This window comes from Hermetia illucens, chromosome 3 (genome assembly GCF_905115235.1).
Source record: "Hermetia illucens chromosome 3, iHerIll2.2.curated.20191125, whole genome shotgun sequence".
In the NCBI taxonomy this organism is placed as follows: Eukaryota; Metazoa; Arthropoda; class Insecta; order Diptera; family Stratiomyidae; genus Hermetia; species Hermetia illucens.
In genome coordinates, this window is record NC_051851.1 from 148335870 (window position 1) to 148353167 (window position 17298).

Sequence of the window (17298 nt, forward strand, 5' to 3'; positions counted from 1 at the left end):
TAGCATCAGCCAGTTGCTGTCTGGATTTATTGAACGCGCAGACAGCCTCTTCAGACCACACAATCTCTCGTGTGTCTTTTGTTTTGGGGCCAGACAAGTACGCGTTCAAAACGGACTGGTGATGGGCGGCCTTGGGCAGGAAACGACGGTAAAAGTTTAGCATGCCCAAGAACCTCCTCAACTCCCTCACTGTTTTTGGACGCGGGAAGCTTGTGATTGCTTGCACCTTGTCTGGGTCGGGCTGTATTCCTTCAGAGGAAATGGAGTGGCCGAGGAATCTCACCTGTTTTTGAAGGAATTTGCACTTCTCAACGTTTAAGACTAAACCGGCCTCAAGGAGACGTTGAAAAATGCACTCGAGATGGGCTAAGTGCTCAGACTCAGTAGAAGAAGCGACCAAAACATCATCCAAATAGACGAAACAGAAATCGAGGTTTCGCAGGACTGAGTGAATGAACCTTTGAAAGGTTTGCGCCGCATTGCACAATCCGAAAGTCATTCGGGTGAACTCGAAGAGTCCAAAGGGTGTGCATATTGCCGTCTTTGGAATGTCTTCAGGAGCTACTGGGATTTGGTGGTATGCCTTGGCTAAGTCCAAGGTCGAAAAGATGCGGCAATTCGCGAGGTGATGCGCAAAGTCGTGGATTAGTGGAATCGGATATCGGTCAGGAACAGTCTGTGCGTTTAGCCTTCTGTAATCCCCACAGGGACGCCATTCGCCATTTGGCTTAGGGACCATATGTAAAGGGGAAGACCAACAGCTGTTTGAGGGCCTGCAGATACCCTGTTGAACAAGTTGTTCAAATTCTTTCCGCGCGATAGCCAGTTTCTGGGGTGGTAGAGGACGCACCTTTGAGAAAATCGGGGAACCAGTAGTATTTATGTGGTGCTGCACATTGTGCTTTACTGGTTTCGAGAGACTACACTCGGTAGTTATCTGGCTGAACTTTTGGAGGAGTGTCCGAACACGAGAGTCGGAGATGTCTTCCAAAAGAACGGAAAGGTTATTGTCAGCGTGAGATACCATTTGGCCCGACGAATTTAGTTTGGTTGTGGGGTCTATAAGGGACTTATGTTGCAAGTCCACCAGCAACCCATAGTGACACAAGAAGTCTGCGCCTAATATGGGGAAGCTGACATCCGCCAGGATGAAACGCCACGGAAACGTCCTACGCAAGCCAAGACTCACGTCCACTTGCCTGTACCCGTATGTATTGATGCGGGAGGAATTTGCTGCCGCCAGTTTGAGGGGTTGTGGAAATAGTCGATGATGCTGGGGTACGGGAAGAACCGAAACCTCCGCACCCGTGTCGACGAGGTAGTTGCGCCTGCTGAGGAGGTCGAAAATAGTTAGGCGACGTGGCGCTGCGCTCTGGGTGGCCGTCGCCAAGACCCCCCGCGGGCCTAGTTTTTTGCGGTAGGCGCGAATTTGCAAGGTAGCGTACATCTTGTCGCTTTATCTCCGAAGTTACGATGATACCAGCAAATACCCTGGTCCGCAGGCTGTCTTGACGACCTGCTACCCGAACGCCCTTTTCGTGTGGCAGATCGTGAGCGAGCTCGCGACCTGGCACTCGAACGCTGAGCGTCCAACGTCGCCCGCATCTCGGCCACGCTGGCAGTTAAGGCTGCGATCTCGCGTCGTAAGTCGCTGACCTCATCCGACGGTGGTTGAACGGCCGCTATGGTTGGGCGAACGTACACCTCTTGGACCTGATCGGCCGTTGCTGCTAGTTCCTCCAAGGAACCGGAGACGCAGGCTAGGATCGCCTGGGTGCCCTCCGGGAGCCGACGCAGCCAGAGCGACCTGATCAGGTCGTCGCCGATCTTACTCCCACCCAATTGCCTCATTTCACGAAGCAATTGGCTGGGAGTTCGATCACCCAACGTTAAACCCGCCAGCAAGTGATCTAATTTTGCCGACTCGCTTGCCGACAGGCGCCTGATCAACTCGCTCTTGAGCTGAGAGTACGATGCCGACTTCACTACGTCGGACACCAGAAGTATGGACTCTTCGTCCAGGCCGACCACCGCGTAGTTGAAACGGGTCGCGTCCGATGTGATGCCGGACATTTGGAACTGTGCTTCCAAATGCACGAACCACAGCTCGGGGTTCCGCCGCCAAAACGGAGGAACGCGTACGGCGAGGGCGGTCACTTGTGGGTCCGATGGGCCTGCCGCGTCTTTATTGTCAAACGACATTTTTCTTACCGAGAAGTACGAGATTGAGATGCAAACGCGGTGAGTTTATACTGAAACGCGGTGAACTTTACACCGACACGGCAGGCCGCACCCACAAATGCACGCACGAAACGAGAAAAACGACAACCGAAGCGGACGCTCTCCAGCGCAGACCAAAAACACCAAAGAAAACGGAGAACTCGCGATGCTAAACACCTCAACGCCGTCTCTTGCAGCGGATTTAATTTTATTATCACTTTTTACTTTTAATCTAATGAACAATTAGTGCGAATAGTGCACAACTAATGCTACAATTGAATTTGGATATAAAATGATTACAGAGATGAGATAATATGAGATAATGAGATAATAATATATATAATAATTTCAAGCCGAGCTGGGGTCCTCCTCGACGGCGGCGCTGGTTCAAATTCGTCGGGCTGTAGCTGCGGCGTTGGCGGTCAATTTGTCACTTTTCTTTTTTTTATCGGGGTCACCACTTAAGTATTACTTTTTTAGTGAATTAATTTATACTTGAGTTTTGAAATTCAATATATTTAACTTCCAAAGATGAGTATTAAGTATTTATTTATTTTGAATTTAAGTCACGAGCGAACCGAAGTGTATAGCGCCGCGGTTGGAAACAGAAGAGACCGACTTATTTCCATGCGGTCCTTACTGTCCCAACCAACGGCATTTTTTTTACCGCTGGTTCTCCACTCCCCTGGTGCGTTCTGAAAACGAGTGAGTGGAGAGTTTCTGAGTTCAGCGCCATCTACCCGTCCGCATCCGCAACATCCGAAATAAATTTCGAATGCTGCAGATCCTGCCGCGCCACAACATTTCGATCAAAACCTCTCCCCTACCTATAGCATGGTGGCAAGATGTGTGCTGGGCTGGCTGTGCCACATAGGGGAGACCGCATTCGCGTCCATGCCTAGAATGAATGGTGATCAACTTATCTATCACTGCTGGCGTGCCCTCAATCACAGCATTGCTGACTGCTTAAGGACACGACCGTATTGGGCGAATTACAATTTTCGCCTCCTTCTTGAATCGCTCGAAGGACATCTGATCCCCCCAAGTGATTCTCATGAATTTGCTGCATCAGCTCTAGTGCTGATGCAACAGTGCACATCATGCACGATGGCACGAGGTCCCAGCTTCTGGGCCACTGTAACTTCCAACCCGTGTTCTCGGGGGTGGTTCTCTACAACCTTTCTTCGTTTCTTTTCGTAGGGCACGCGTAAGACCACACACACACACACACTCCTAACCATTTGTTCGTCAATTGAGATACTCGTCTTTGAAAAGACGACATCCAAAAGCAGGTCTGCGAGAAGAAATGCTTCTATTATAAGTTTCTTGTCAATAAAATGCTGGTCAATTGGCAAATTTATAAGAATGCGAACCGTGAAACAAAGAAAGCAATCGCTGTTACCCGAGCAGCCCATTACAAATATCTTTACGATAAACTGGACACTGGTCAGGCGAGAGAGATCTGTATCGACTTGTCAAAAGTTAACTTCAATCCACACGAGATATTGAACATTTCTGTTGTGTTAATGATAAGAACACTACTTTGTTTATAGACCGTCGAGCCGCGGCGGACCGATTTTGCCGATGTTGCCTATGGTCCTACGCAAGCCAAGACTCACGTCCACTTGCCTGTACCCGTATGTATTGATGCGGGAGGAATTTGCTGCCGCCAGTTTGAGGGGTTGTGGATAAAGTTTATGATGCCGGGGTACGGGAAGAACCGAAACCTCCGCACCCGTGTCGACGAGATAGTTGCGCCTGCTGAGGGGGTCGAAAATAGTTAGGCGACGTGGCGCTGCGCTCTGGGTGGCCGTCGTCAAGACCCCCCGCGGACCTAGTTTTTTGCGGTAGGCGCGAATTTGCAAGGTAGCGTACATCTTGTCGCTTTATCTCCGAATCTAAGATGGTACCAGGAAATACCTTTGTCCGCAGGTTGTCTTGACGACCTGCTACCCGAATGCCCTTTTCGTGTGGCAGACCGTGAGCGAGCTCGAGCACTAAGCGTCCAACGTCGCCCGCATCTCGGCCACGCTGGCTGTTAAAGCAGCTATCTCGCGCCTCAAGTCGCTCACCTCATCCGACTGTGGTTGAACGGCCGCTATGGTTGGGCGAACGTACACCTCCTGCACCTGGTCGGCCGTCGCTGCCAGTTCCTCCAAGGAACCGGAGACGCAAGCTAGGACCCTCCGGGTGTGCCCTCCGGGAGCCGTCGCAGCCAGAGCGACCTGATCAGGTCATCGCCAATCTTGCTCCCACCCAATTGCCTCGTTTCGCGAAGCAATTGGCTGGGAGTTCGATCACCCAACTGTTAAAGTGGTGACCCCGAAAAGGAAAACACGACACCAGCGATACTAGTACAAGTGCCGCCGCCACAGTCATCGCCACCATCACCTGCGACGGCCGCTCGAATTCACATCAGCGCCGCCGCCGAGGAGAACTCCAAGGCCATCAAGTCTGGTGATTCCGCCATTGTCATCCTCGTCCCAACCAAACCTTTGTGCGTCGAATCGTTCCAGGAGTTCCCTCCATTGGGTCGTTTCGCTGTTCGTGATATCACGAACAAGGCTGTAAACTTCAAGGACGCCAGCGGTGGCAAGGTGACCAAGGCTAACGAAAAGGCCACCAAGGGCAGGAAATAGCTGCGATTCATCAACGTCTTTCTACGCACAATACAACTAATTATTATATCCGATAAAAAAATATAATTGCTTCCCTCGCAAGGAGTTTCGCAGGAGACGGCCATCAACTTCATTCCAATAACGATAGCAACTGGCAATCAATCTGTTCAAATTTAATTGTTGTCATTAGTTTCACAATATTCGCACTAATAGACCGGCTTATCTCCATGCGGTCCTTACTGTCGCAACCAACGGTATTTTCTCACCGCTAATTCTCCACTCCCTCGGCGCGTTCTAAAATGAGTGGAGAGTTCTGCGCCATCTACCCGTCCGAATCCGCAACATTCGGAATAAATTTCAAATGCTGCGGATCCCGCCGCGCCACAAATGAATGGCTCCCCATTCGGAAACCACTCTCTGAGCTGGGGAGCCAATCGAGTTTTTAAGACTTCTATATACTGATTTTGCCTCATAATGCCTTTTACCACGTACAAACGTCCTGTACCTTTGCCAGTGGTAGCTGACCAGATTTTAGCAATTGTAAGGTGCTTTACATTGTGAAGAACGACGGCGCAAAAACTGAGTTCTATTCTGCAAAATTTCAAATGTGCTTTCATCGCTAAAGTAGACCTATCAAGAATAGAAAAAATAAATGAATATCCTAAGTATCAGTGCTTATCTTTCATTATTTCATAGTAAATGATGGATCTAATATCAACTTATCGATCTCCAGAAGTTGACATCTTTACCACGCCACAGTGTGGCCCATTTCCGACGCTTGGCTTTCATCGCAGCCGTTAACTTGGGCCTCTTGGCGGATCAGCAGACCTTTAAATTTAAATTCTTTAATTTTCTACGTACAGTGCGCTCAGACGCAATTACATTAGCATCTTTCAGCTGAGATTTTATCTGTCTTGTATTAGCACATCTGTTTTCTAGGCAAATTTTCCTTAGATATCTTTCTGACCTGGTAGTAAAAATGGGTTTATGACCTGACTCCACTTTCATCTTTATACGTCGCACGGTGGCTTTAGACACCTTTAACCTTCGTGATATTTCGCGGTTGGAAAACGTTTTCAGATTAATGAGGGCCTTTACCTCAGCTATTCTAAGCGGTGAAAGTTCGCCTTTTTTACCCATGGTTAAAATGTTCAAATTTATTATCTATATTTGTTGAATGCCCTGCACACACACGGCTTCGTTCCCGGTACCGGTTATAGAAGCATAAATGCAAAATTGTCGAAGCAAGTCGGGAAAGTGCTGACCACGGCAGCACGTACCCACAAATGTCCGCACGAGCGAAAAAAAGCAAAATTAACGACGCACCCCGAAGCGGACGCTTGATGGACACACCGAGAAGAACACAATAGCTCGCCAAAAGAGTGGAAATTACTCGCAGGAGGCGTGCGTTCTGGTTGACGGCTGGAGCACAAGAGACCGGTTGTTCTCCATGTGGTCCCTCTGTCTCCAAACAACGGAACCTTTTCACCGTTGGCACCCCACTCCTGTGGTGAGTTCTAAAAAGCCGCGGAGAGCACTAAATTTCGAATGTTGTCAATCCTGCTGCGCCACAGAGTCACTAATTTTCTTAAAACGAAGGAGTCACTAACTTTCTTAAAATCTTTTCACACTTTATTTTTTACGAAAACAAATGGAGGATTTTCGATTGTGCAGAGACGATAATCATTTGCTAACTGTCAATATATTAATTAATTAAATTAAATTAAATTTTGACCGGCTCGGTCTCTAGCGGTTGTAAACTGACTAGCCCGGTTCCTACACGGGCCCGTGGCTATCATCCTTCTAGCGACAGGTAGGCGAACTGATCAGGCGGGTGAGTTTTGAGTTGCTTAGTCGTGGTGAGTTGTGTTGCGCTATTTTGGTGTGGAGCACCGACTAATCTTCGCTAAGCGGCTCCACAGGGCTGTGATAATGTGCTCCCGATCCCAATTTAATCTGTAATTACAATTTTTGAGTATCCAACCCGCGCAATTCAATCTGTGAAATAGACGTTCGTCACCGCCTCTGCTTTAGCTGCGGGAATATGATAGAATGCGCTCTTTAAATCAAACGCCAAAATTGCAAGAATTTTTGGTTTATTTTGTTAATTTAATAACTCGGCTTCTAATCTCTTGCTGCGACTTTATTTTAAGATTTAATCACTTAGATGCTGCAGTGCCGCCAAGTTAATTAGCAAGAACTTATGACACTCTGTTCAAAGTTCAATGGCACACTGTCGGAAAACAGATTTGGGGAAAGATTTTTCCCCAATAATTCAAAAGAGACTTTATTACTTCTAGACATATTCTTTATTTACAAAACGTTAGCACTACCTACCTGCAATTTATTAATTCAGCAATCAAAGAAAATTAATTGTATAAATCAACCTTTAAGAAGAAATTTTATTTTTCTTTCCGACCGTGGCTGGTCAACTGGCAGGACTCGAGTGATGACGAGTGTCATTCTTGATGTTTGCCACCCCAGTTCCATCTCAGCCCGTCAGCTGTTTCTACAGCCATTGAATGCAGCGGCAGAGGCGAATTCGCAATGACGCTCAGAATCGCGCCTCCAATGTGCCATCGCATCACTCCGCCCACACCGCGTTCAGGGAAGCAAACCGACCACGTGATCCCGCCAATGAGGGTCACTGGGCGATTGACACTCCGCGGCGCTTTGAAGCGGCCGCCGGGTCATCGAAGGCCTTCAGCCTCGACAAGGAGACCCACTTGGGCCCGTGTTATATATATGTGTGCTTGGACCGATAGGTCAATTGAATGGAAAAAATAAAATAAGGATATAATTAAGTGTTTATAAAAGATTAAAATATAATATTTAGTATAAGATATAATTTGGAGGTTCTTTCCTTTCTTAACTGCTCCATTTCGAACGAGAGCTCAACACTGAATGAATTCTTTAATAATTTTGCCCCAAAAATACTACCTTAGCGTTACTCACATTTTACTTCACACAGGTGCTATAAAACGCATCTTGTGAAAATGTTATGCGGTTTCCGCTGGCGAGTATCGTATGCCGCCGTAATGTGAACGACCGTGGGACAAAGTTAATTGCAAAGGTCGCGACGCGTGTTTAATTGCAAACGATTGTGAAAGTAGATTTTTGGTGCAAATTTACTTTACATTATTAGTTACATATGTATATTTAATATATGTAACACCCGCCTCGGATGTTGAACTTGAACGAGTGCTAGCCTCGTTCCAGCATTTTAAAGGGGTCCTGTGAATACGTCTCTAGGCCCTTGGGGGTGTTGACCTTCGATGTTGCGTGTTGGGAAGGTGGAGTCGGTCCCAGCTTCGAAACCGTTTCTCTGAGCAGACGCAGCATGCCGGAGGCGTTTAACTCTGCTTTGATGTCCAGCACAAGGTCTGGCGGGAGGCGCAGATTCTCCCCATACACTATCTCCGCGGGGCCGGTCGTGGACTCCTTCTGGTGGGCTGTGCGGAGGTCGAGGAGGACGAAAGGCAAGGACCGCGACGACGACGTCGTGAGCCATTAAGGCGGCCTTTAGCATCCGGTGCTAACGTTCCAACATCCAATTGGACTGTGCATGGTATGCAGTATTCCGATGCCGTTGAAGCCAAGTAGCTTGCCTAGCTCCGCGAAAAGAGTAGACTCGAATTGCATTTCCTGGCCTATGATGATTACGGCTGCTACACCAAACCGCGGAATCCACTCTCGACAGAGGGCCTCGGCACATGATTGCGCCGTAATGTCAGTCAGAGGTATTGCCTCACCGCGTACCTGTCGATGATTGTGAGGCAATACTTGTGTATTGTCCACTACCACCAGCATATGCAAGTATCGCCGATGCCCCCAGTGCAGCTGAGTGAGGAGCAATTCGATTGTGTACTCAAAGAGTATGAAGCAAAAGCCGTTGCGAATGAAAATGTACGTAAAATGATATCGTCACTTATATTTGTTTAGGGATACGTTTTCGTTTCGGTTTAAGTTCAAATATCGAAGTAGATAGAATTAGTTATTATATTATATATTTGTGTTTCTGCGGTAACAATTCAAAGTTAGATTATTATTTATTTAAGACAGAAAACACCTACGTGCGCGTCGCACGCCGGCTGGAGCAGGAGAGACCGATTCTTCTCCTTGCGGTCCCTCCGTCTCCAACCCAGCGTCACTTTTTCACCGCCGGCTCTCCAGTCCTGTGGCGAGTTCCAAAATGCGTGGAGAGTGCCGGTGCGCCATCTATCCGCTCGTATTCACAACATTCGAAATGAATTTCGAATCCCGCGAAGCCTGCTGCGCCACACTTGTACCCGTGTGAGTCTCGAAAAGGGCCGATGTTGTCCAGATGGATGGTGTAGGAGCGCTTGGTTGACCTAGGGAATACGCCTACTTCCTTTCGTACGTGCTTGTTGATCTTGCACTTCTGGCACACGATGTACTGTCTGGGCCAAGAGTTTTCGTCCTTGTTCTTGGACGGCCAGAAGTATTTTGCAGTAACTAACCGGTTTGAGGCTGGGAGTTCGATCACCCAACGTTAAACCCGCCAGCAAGTGGTCTAATTTTGCCGACTCGCTTGCCGACAGGCGCCTGATCAACTCGCTCTTGAGCTGTGTGTACGATGCCGACTTCACCACGTCGGACACCAGAAGAATAGACTCCTCGTCCAGGCCGACCACCGCGTAGTTGAAGCGGGTCGCGTCCGATGTGATGCCGGACATTTGGAACTGCGCTTCCAAATGCACGAACCACAGCTCCGGGTTCCGCCGCCAAAACGGAGGAACGCGTACGGCGAGGGCGGTCACTTGCGGGTCCGATGGGCCTGCCGCGTCTTTACTGTCAAACGACATCTCGAGTAACAACAAAAAAAAAAGTAATAGTTTTCAATGAACACCCGGTGAGTTTATGATGAAACGCGGTGAATTTTACTCCGACACGGCAGGCCGCACCCACAAATGCACGCACGAACAGAGAAATGACGACCGAAGCGGACGCTCTCCAGCGCAGACCAAAAACACCACCAAGGAAACGGAGAACCCGCGATGTGAAACACCTAACGCCGTCTCTTGCAGCGATTTTCAATTATTATTATTGAAATATTATCACAATTTTAACTTTTAACAATTAAATTTGAAGATTGATTGCCAAATAATCTATAACCTAAGTTGCTGCTGTCAATGTTGAAAGGTGGTCGCGCTCGTTGAATTTCTGATGCGGCAATAATGCTGGTGTCAGTTACGTTTGAGATGGTGATGGCTGCGGCGGCAACGATGGTGGCTGCGGCAGTGATGCTAACGTCTGGCGCTGCGGTGCTGGCATATATTTAACCATTAGACTTTATTAAATAATTTGTGTGACTTTATTAAATAATTTGTGTGACTTTATTAAATAATTTGCGTGACTGTGACTGTATGCTCGTTAGAGGCAGAAGAGAGTCTCGCTTCATGTGTTTCTTTTTTGCCCCTAACTCATGGCACACTTTTCTCGCCGCTCCTCCACTCCCGTGGCGAGCTCCGCAAAGTGGATAGATCCGCGCCATCTATCCGTTCGCATTCGCAACATTCGAAATAAATTTCGAATGCTGCGAATCCTGCCGCGCCACAGGTTCGTTGTCCTGATGCCTGGGTACGCAAGATCGTGTATTGCATGAAATACTTCCCCGTGAAATTCGGCTGGAATGAATGGTCCCTTATCTGAAGTCTGGCATAGTAAATAAGAATTTGAGCCGAAAATAGGAAACTCCTTGAACTTGTATTTGGAGTTGACCCTCAGGTTCTGAAGCTCTCCGTCGTCTTTCATTGCCTCGGTGATTGCCATATAATCGACCGAGGCTGGGACTGCAACAATATTGTCTTCTCCGGACGCGTGTTGAATATCAGAAGGGAACTGCTTGATAAAACTCAAGTGCCGAAGTTGACGAGCGGACGCTTTGTCGGGCTTTTGTGCTGGGTTGAGTTGCGTCGAAAAGAAGCTCAACGGTTGGCAGGTTTGTTTCATCCGTTGGTAAAGGGTGGCGCTTACCGCTTTGTCTGAAGCATCGACGAACACAGAGAGACAACGCAGAATTTCAACCTCCAATGAGCCGTCACAAGCTACTCCTTCTCCAGCATCAGTTTCAAGAAGCTCCTCCTGATCCGAAAAACGTTGAACAAGGGCATCTAAGCGTAGCTCCTCGTCGCCCAAATGCACAATAAATGACTGAACAGACTCCTGACCAATCCTGGCCAAATCGAGTTGCTTGTGTATAAGGTTCACCACTTATTATAATTTCATGACCATCGGTGGGCATCTGATCCAGAGCAATCTTGAACAATTTGATCAATTCATTGTGCTGATGAAAATGCAGGTCACTCAAGATTTTCGTTCTTGTATTCTACGCAATGATTCAATTCGCTATTCCCATCACCAATGAAATATATTTGCTAAAACTGATGGTCAGCGCCTGGGAATCGCAACAATGACTCAGCTCTATTTTATATCTGTATTGCTTGAGAAATATATTTCGATGATGCACCTCAAATGTTCGATTGAGAACAGAATTCTTTGCTGTTTAGCGGTCTTTATTTTTCGTAGACCGTCTTGCCATAGTATTATTTAACTAATTATCAATCGCGATTTGAAGCCATGCCAAATGACCTCATAAAAATACATCTGGTGCGGTTAAATCGGGCAAGCAAGATGGCTAAAAATTGTTTCGAAACTTCGAAACGCCGGATAATCAACCTCAGGATTCGACAGGCTCTGTTGTATTTATTATCAGAATACGTGCTTCAATTCTCTAACTCCTTCTTTTTTCGTGTTCTTTGTGATTATTTATATCTAAACTCTCCACTTGAAACTCAGTTCTATTTTCAAAGATGGTCAAAGCAAACTTTTGACTTTAGACCACATTTTTATAATAACTATTTAAATACAATTTCTGTGATTTTACTGCATTGTTGTAGTTTTCTTACTTGAACTTGAATTTTATTTTGGCAAACGTTGTACTTGTCAATATATGGTTTATTAAACGGTTGTCTTATCTTTTACATTTTATAGTGGGAACAGTAAGACCAAAATTGACTATATTCTCATAAGACGTCGCCATTTTCTCACCGTCACTGACAGTAAAGTCGTTTCCTATGAGACCATCGCACCTCAACTGGACGTTGATGGCTGTCCTGCGAATCAAGCTACCGTTGAAGCAATGCCAGTATCACAATGGTCCGCCTCAATTTAAATAGTGCTAAAGGAGAAGAAATACTCCCACATACGGGATTACTAACCATTACGTTCGTCAATTGAGATACTCTTTGAACAGACAATATCCAAATGCTGGTCCGTGAAAAGAAATGCCTCCATCATAAGTTTCTTGTCAATAAAATGCTGGTCAATTGGCAAATTTATAAGAATGCGAACCATGAAGCAAAGAAAGCAATCGCTGTTACCCGAGCAGCCGACTACAAATATCTTTACGATAAACTGGACACTCGTCACGCGAGAGAGATCTGTATCGACTTGTCAAAAGTCAACACCAATCCACACGAGATATTGAACATTTCTGTTGTGTTAATGATAAGACCGCTACTTTGTTTATAGACCGTCAAGCCGCGGCGCGGACCGATGGCGGGAATATTTCGAACAGATTTTAACGAAAGAATTTGCTCATCCACCATTTCCACAAGCATTGTCGACATATAGAGCAATTTCACTTGTTATTGCCTTAAAAGTTGAATGAAACTGACGAAAATAAGAGGACCTTATTTGAGGCGATGGCATGGAGGGCGGAGTTTAAGATGCTGAATAATTTCTTTAACATGTCTTTATAGGTTCCAATAATTATTTTGAAGTCGTCGGCGCTTCGCGCGGTCGCTTTGATTGTTTGATCGGAGGCAATTTTCTTTTTGCATCTGCATCATATAAGGGATTCTTTGATTTTTGGGAGAAGAGAGAGGTATTGTTTTTGTGCGAGCATGTATGATATTGTGGTTATTTTTCTATATTTCAGTTATGTAGACAACCATTACATGATTCGATCGATACGTGGATCATCTTATTGAGGTTTCTCGTCGAAAAAAAGCTCCTCGAAATAAATTACACGACGCACTTTAACATAACTTTACTTGAGAGACAATATATCGCAATAGCAAATTGCGTCCGATGGATAGTGTAAGTCTCGAAAGGGCGTGATACGAACTACTTGTATTTACCTTTTTATTAGTAACACGATTTGTGATGATAAAGAAAAGCTAAAAATTTAAAATTGACTTCGTCGCGCTACCTCTATTATACAGAGGGACTACATTCGAAATAACAGATAAATTTAATATATTTTCACTTTAACCCATCTGATTGGTGAGTTTATTGAAGTTACAGTCAGGGAGAACTAAAAAAACTATATTTCTTGTTCACTTTTTTGAGGACCATACGGCATCCAAACAATTTCTCGTTCTTGCTTGTTTTCGCGCATTTCATCTTCAATGGGACGGTGCGATGGGCAAGTTGGTTGAGTGTCAGTCTTTTGATCTCGTGCCCAGGGTTTGAATCCCGGTTGCGTCATGACCATTTTATGTTTGTCTTTGTGCTTGTCCGCTTCTGCATAACTGCATAACTTGCGCGGTGTCCAATGTACTTATAGCACAATCTAGGTTCGACTGTTACATTTCCGTCTCCTTTAAATTGCAAAAGTGCATCTGGAATGGGCCGGACACCGCTACTCCATAGCGTTCAGCCGTCTGTAGTCCCCACATATTCTCCAAGATCGGCTTGAAATTCAATTTCCAATCCTCCAGCTCTGCGTAGAGGAATCTTTCTGGTGATAAACGAGGAGCTCGGTAATGGCACGGTAGACCTTTTGTTAAAATGTGATGACGTACACTATGCTGCGATTCGAGACGTTGCGGTGCTTTGGTTTCCTTAACGAACTCGTGGATAATGATACCAAAATTGCAAATACTATTCAGTGTTTTTAAGGTTGGGGTGTCTCTTACCGATAACACTCCAATTGTTGTTTGTTGTGTTGTCAATCAATTTTTGGCCTCTGATGTCCGGTATAAGGCTGTACGTCGATCAGATATCATTGCCCAGTGTTTCGGCGATATCCTAGACGGCCTCGGCCAGGGGCTATTCTGCTTGGGCGTAGGCCAAGCTCGCCCAATAGCTCCTGGATTTAACTTTGATGGTCGTGGTTGCTCTCGTTCCGGGCTGCCGAAACTTAGCTCCGGAACGATAGGGTATTCGAAATCCTGAAAAGGAAAAGCTAAAGATTTCTTACTATTACTTATGTCGTTGCTCAACTCTTGAACTCTTGGACTTATTATGAACCCTCGTGTTTCCACTTTCAAAAACTTAATTTCCAAAAAACAATATTTTACTTTGACTGTTCTATTTCTAAATTTCTTATATAATCTAAAGGCGAATTAAAGGACAACCACGCGTGTGTGTTCTCGATTAGAATTACAATCGAAAACCCCTAAGTGGTGCGTAGCGCTTTATTAAACCCTTCCATCGGCAGTCTTCCCTGGCAGATCTCCGATCGACGTCTTCCGGGTAATGATGTTTTTTTTCCGTTTCGATGAAATTGAAAGTCGATTGGCTTGCCTAGTACATATCAAAACTTATTCGTAACTTTATCTTTTTTTTTTTAAGAACATAACGTATTACATTGGTTACATATTTATATTTCATATTTTCTTTGAATACGGTTACATATTTATATTTCATACTAGCTGACCCGGCAAACGTTCTTTTGCCATATAAATTATTTCTAGGTAATTTCTAGTGTAGACAAAAAATAACTAACTTATTGTAAGTGTGTAAGAATGTGGTATATGCGTGAAATAGGCATGGAGCGCTGTGAACGATGAGGGAATATAAAAATAACAAACGCCAAAAATTATTATTTTTAAGCTATTATAATTTATTCCTTAAAATTATATATCATTAATTAATTACGACAGTAACACTAACGAACAATATCAATCTCTTAATGCTATAGCGTGAACAATATTCTTTGTTAGACCATCTTTAGCTAACACAAACAAAATGGATGGTTTACCCACTCGAGAGCATGCCACATATAATTGTCCGCGTGAAAAACATGGTGTGCTCAAATCTAAGCCACAAACGGACATCGTTTGACCTTGGGATTTGTTGATAGTCATTGCAAATGCCAATCTAATCGGAAACTGAATACGTTTGAATTGAATTGGCACATCTCTAGGTATAATAGGAATCCGTGGTATTACTATATTTTCACCTCGGAACTTGCCATTTAAAATGTTGGCTTCATTCGCTGGCAACGCAAACTGTATCAATAGATTTGTATGATACCAAGTTCCCTGGCAACAACTGTTGTATCTTCAGATTAAAATTGTCAACGTCTACATTTTTTGCCGCTAAAATTGCTCTGCAAGCCACTCGAGAAATATTTGTTCAATGAGAGTATCTTGCGAATCAACGATTGTGCAGAAATCGGTCAGTAATTGTACACATCCAGTTTCATCTATAGCCACTTTTCCATCACCGATGTTTAATAGGCCCCATACACTGTTAAACAACTTGCGCAACGGAGCGATGCACAACGTCGCGTTGTGCGATCGTATTTCCCATACACTGCGAAATTTTGTTCAAACATTAGTTACAAATTGGAAACGATATGAGTAACATATTCCATTAAAATGCTATTGCATCTATCTGAATTGTTATCGAGAGGGGTTGAGGGGCACGGGGGTGGCCCCATCTGTAGCCCCCCTTACACATTGGGACGATAATTACTCTACCAACTTATTTATGATTAGAAAACACTTTAACAAAAGTGGAAAAGCCGGACATGTTTTTTCCTTCTATATATCCTCTTTACACTCTTACTCTCTGGGAGTATGGCTAGCAAACCCGACTCTGCATGATGATATCGAAATGCCCTCATTAGACGGAGGGAATTTGAGAGAGAGTACATCCTTTACCATTGCGGGAATAGGGCTCGAAATTAAACCCTATCGTTTAAAGGGATGGGGCCCGCCACCGGTTGTGAGGAACAGGTGGAGCTGATCCCCATTCTAGTTCGACCGTGCATCGAACCATCGATGCGCTAGTAGTTCTTGCACTGTAGCACTTGTTTGTTATGGATTTGTTCGAAGCGAACAATCATATGCTGGATGGCTTTCACCTCGCGCAGCTGCTCCTCGCTAAAAGTTGCATCGAACGTGACCAACCACAAGTCGAGGTTCACGTTGTTAGTCCTTGCCCAGGTGGTGGCAAAGGGTTTCGCGCTCAGGGTGCTTGAGACTCCCTGAGCTTTCAATTCATCGACGATCTCCTGAGGGGAGAACGTCGAATCGAGGCCTCGTAGGATGAGGCTGGTCGTCTTATCCGATGGAAGGGTGTACGTGAAGAACTTATTGTTGTTCTCCACGAGGACCTTCTTTGCGGTATTGTAATCCTCCGGTATTTTGGTCAGGATTTGATGGGAACTACCTGATTTCTTTATCAGGTAGTTGTTGGGGAGGGCACGGGATATATTTAATTTTATGTTTTTGAACGTAGCCGCGTCTTCGACTACTACTAATGGAGGAATTTTCCGACTTACCTCCTTTTTTCCGGGGGCTACAGTGGCTGGCCTCGGTTGTTGTTGTTGTTGCGGCTTAGGTGTTGGCGGTTTCGGTACGACGGCGGGCTGCCGCTTCTTCGCATCGCCGCTGCGCTGTTGGCGCAGCAGGCGCCGAAGGGGCGCTGGGAGTCCCGAAGGTTCGGGCGATGGTTGCTTCCAGCGACTTGATGACGGTCGCCAGATGCCGGTTCTCCCCGCGGGCTTCCTTGAGCTGCCTCAGTAGCAGCTTGTTCTGCTTGCACAGAGCAACTGACTCGCGGATCTCGCCGACGGATACGGAACTTCGGACCGTCCCGTCTGAGTTCGTCTGCGAGTCGGACTCGCAGTCGCTGGAGAGTGTAACTTCCGACGCGGTCTCCATTCCGTCGTCGGAGTTTAGCGGCTGATTTTCGCCTGCCGGGTTGTCCGTCGCCTTGCGCCGCTTCTTCCGGGTCACCTTCGTGAACCCGGTTGCGTCGATTTCGCTAATAGTCTTTTCCACTTGCTATTCACTTGTTCTAATTTTCTTCACTAACTTGACGGTTTTTTTGTTTTCACTTGAATTCTAGTCTTGTTGTGGACAGAATGTCACACACTGACGCACTCACTAACACCGCGGTAGACACTGATTGTACATTGGACCGTCTCGGTCGATGGTTGGCAGTGAACTGACTAACGCCCGCTTCATTGCTGTCAACCTAATAATTCTAGGAAAACTCAATTCTAGCAGTTTGAATGTAATTGAAGTTGTTACTGACAATTCTCTTTCCACGTTGTGCCTTTGCATTGAACTTTCAATTTGCATATTCCATATCCCAGTCCCTACATTTAGACTCTTAACTTTTCCACGTGCCCGCTTTCTTCCGTCCTAACAATATGTTGATTTTAAAGTTGGCTTTAGAATTTCTTTCCACTCCA

General features: G+C 45.7%; 1 protein-coding gene across 2 annotated transcripts in view; it reads left to right on the plus strand.

The window, feature by feature from the left end:
* LOC119651462 (uncharacterized protein DDB_G0271670) overlaps positions 1-17298 on the plus strand; it is a 168801-nt gene that overhangs the window by 20943 nt on the left and 130560 nt on the right. The window contains exon 2 of one of the 2 annotated variants that reach the window (XM_038055069.1): positions 12623-12747. The exons of the other annotated variant lie outside the window; for it this stretch is intronic. The gene's annotated coding sequence lies outside the window, so the exon portion shown is untranslated. Of the gene's footprint in view, positions 1-12622; positions 12748-17298 lie in introns of those variants that run through there. 2 annotated transcript variants of the gene reach the window in all.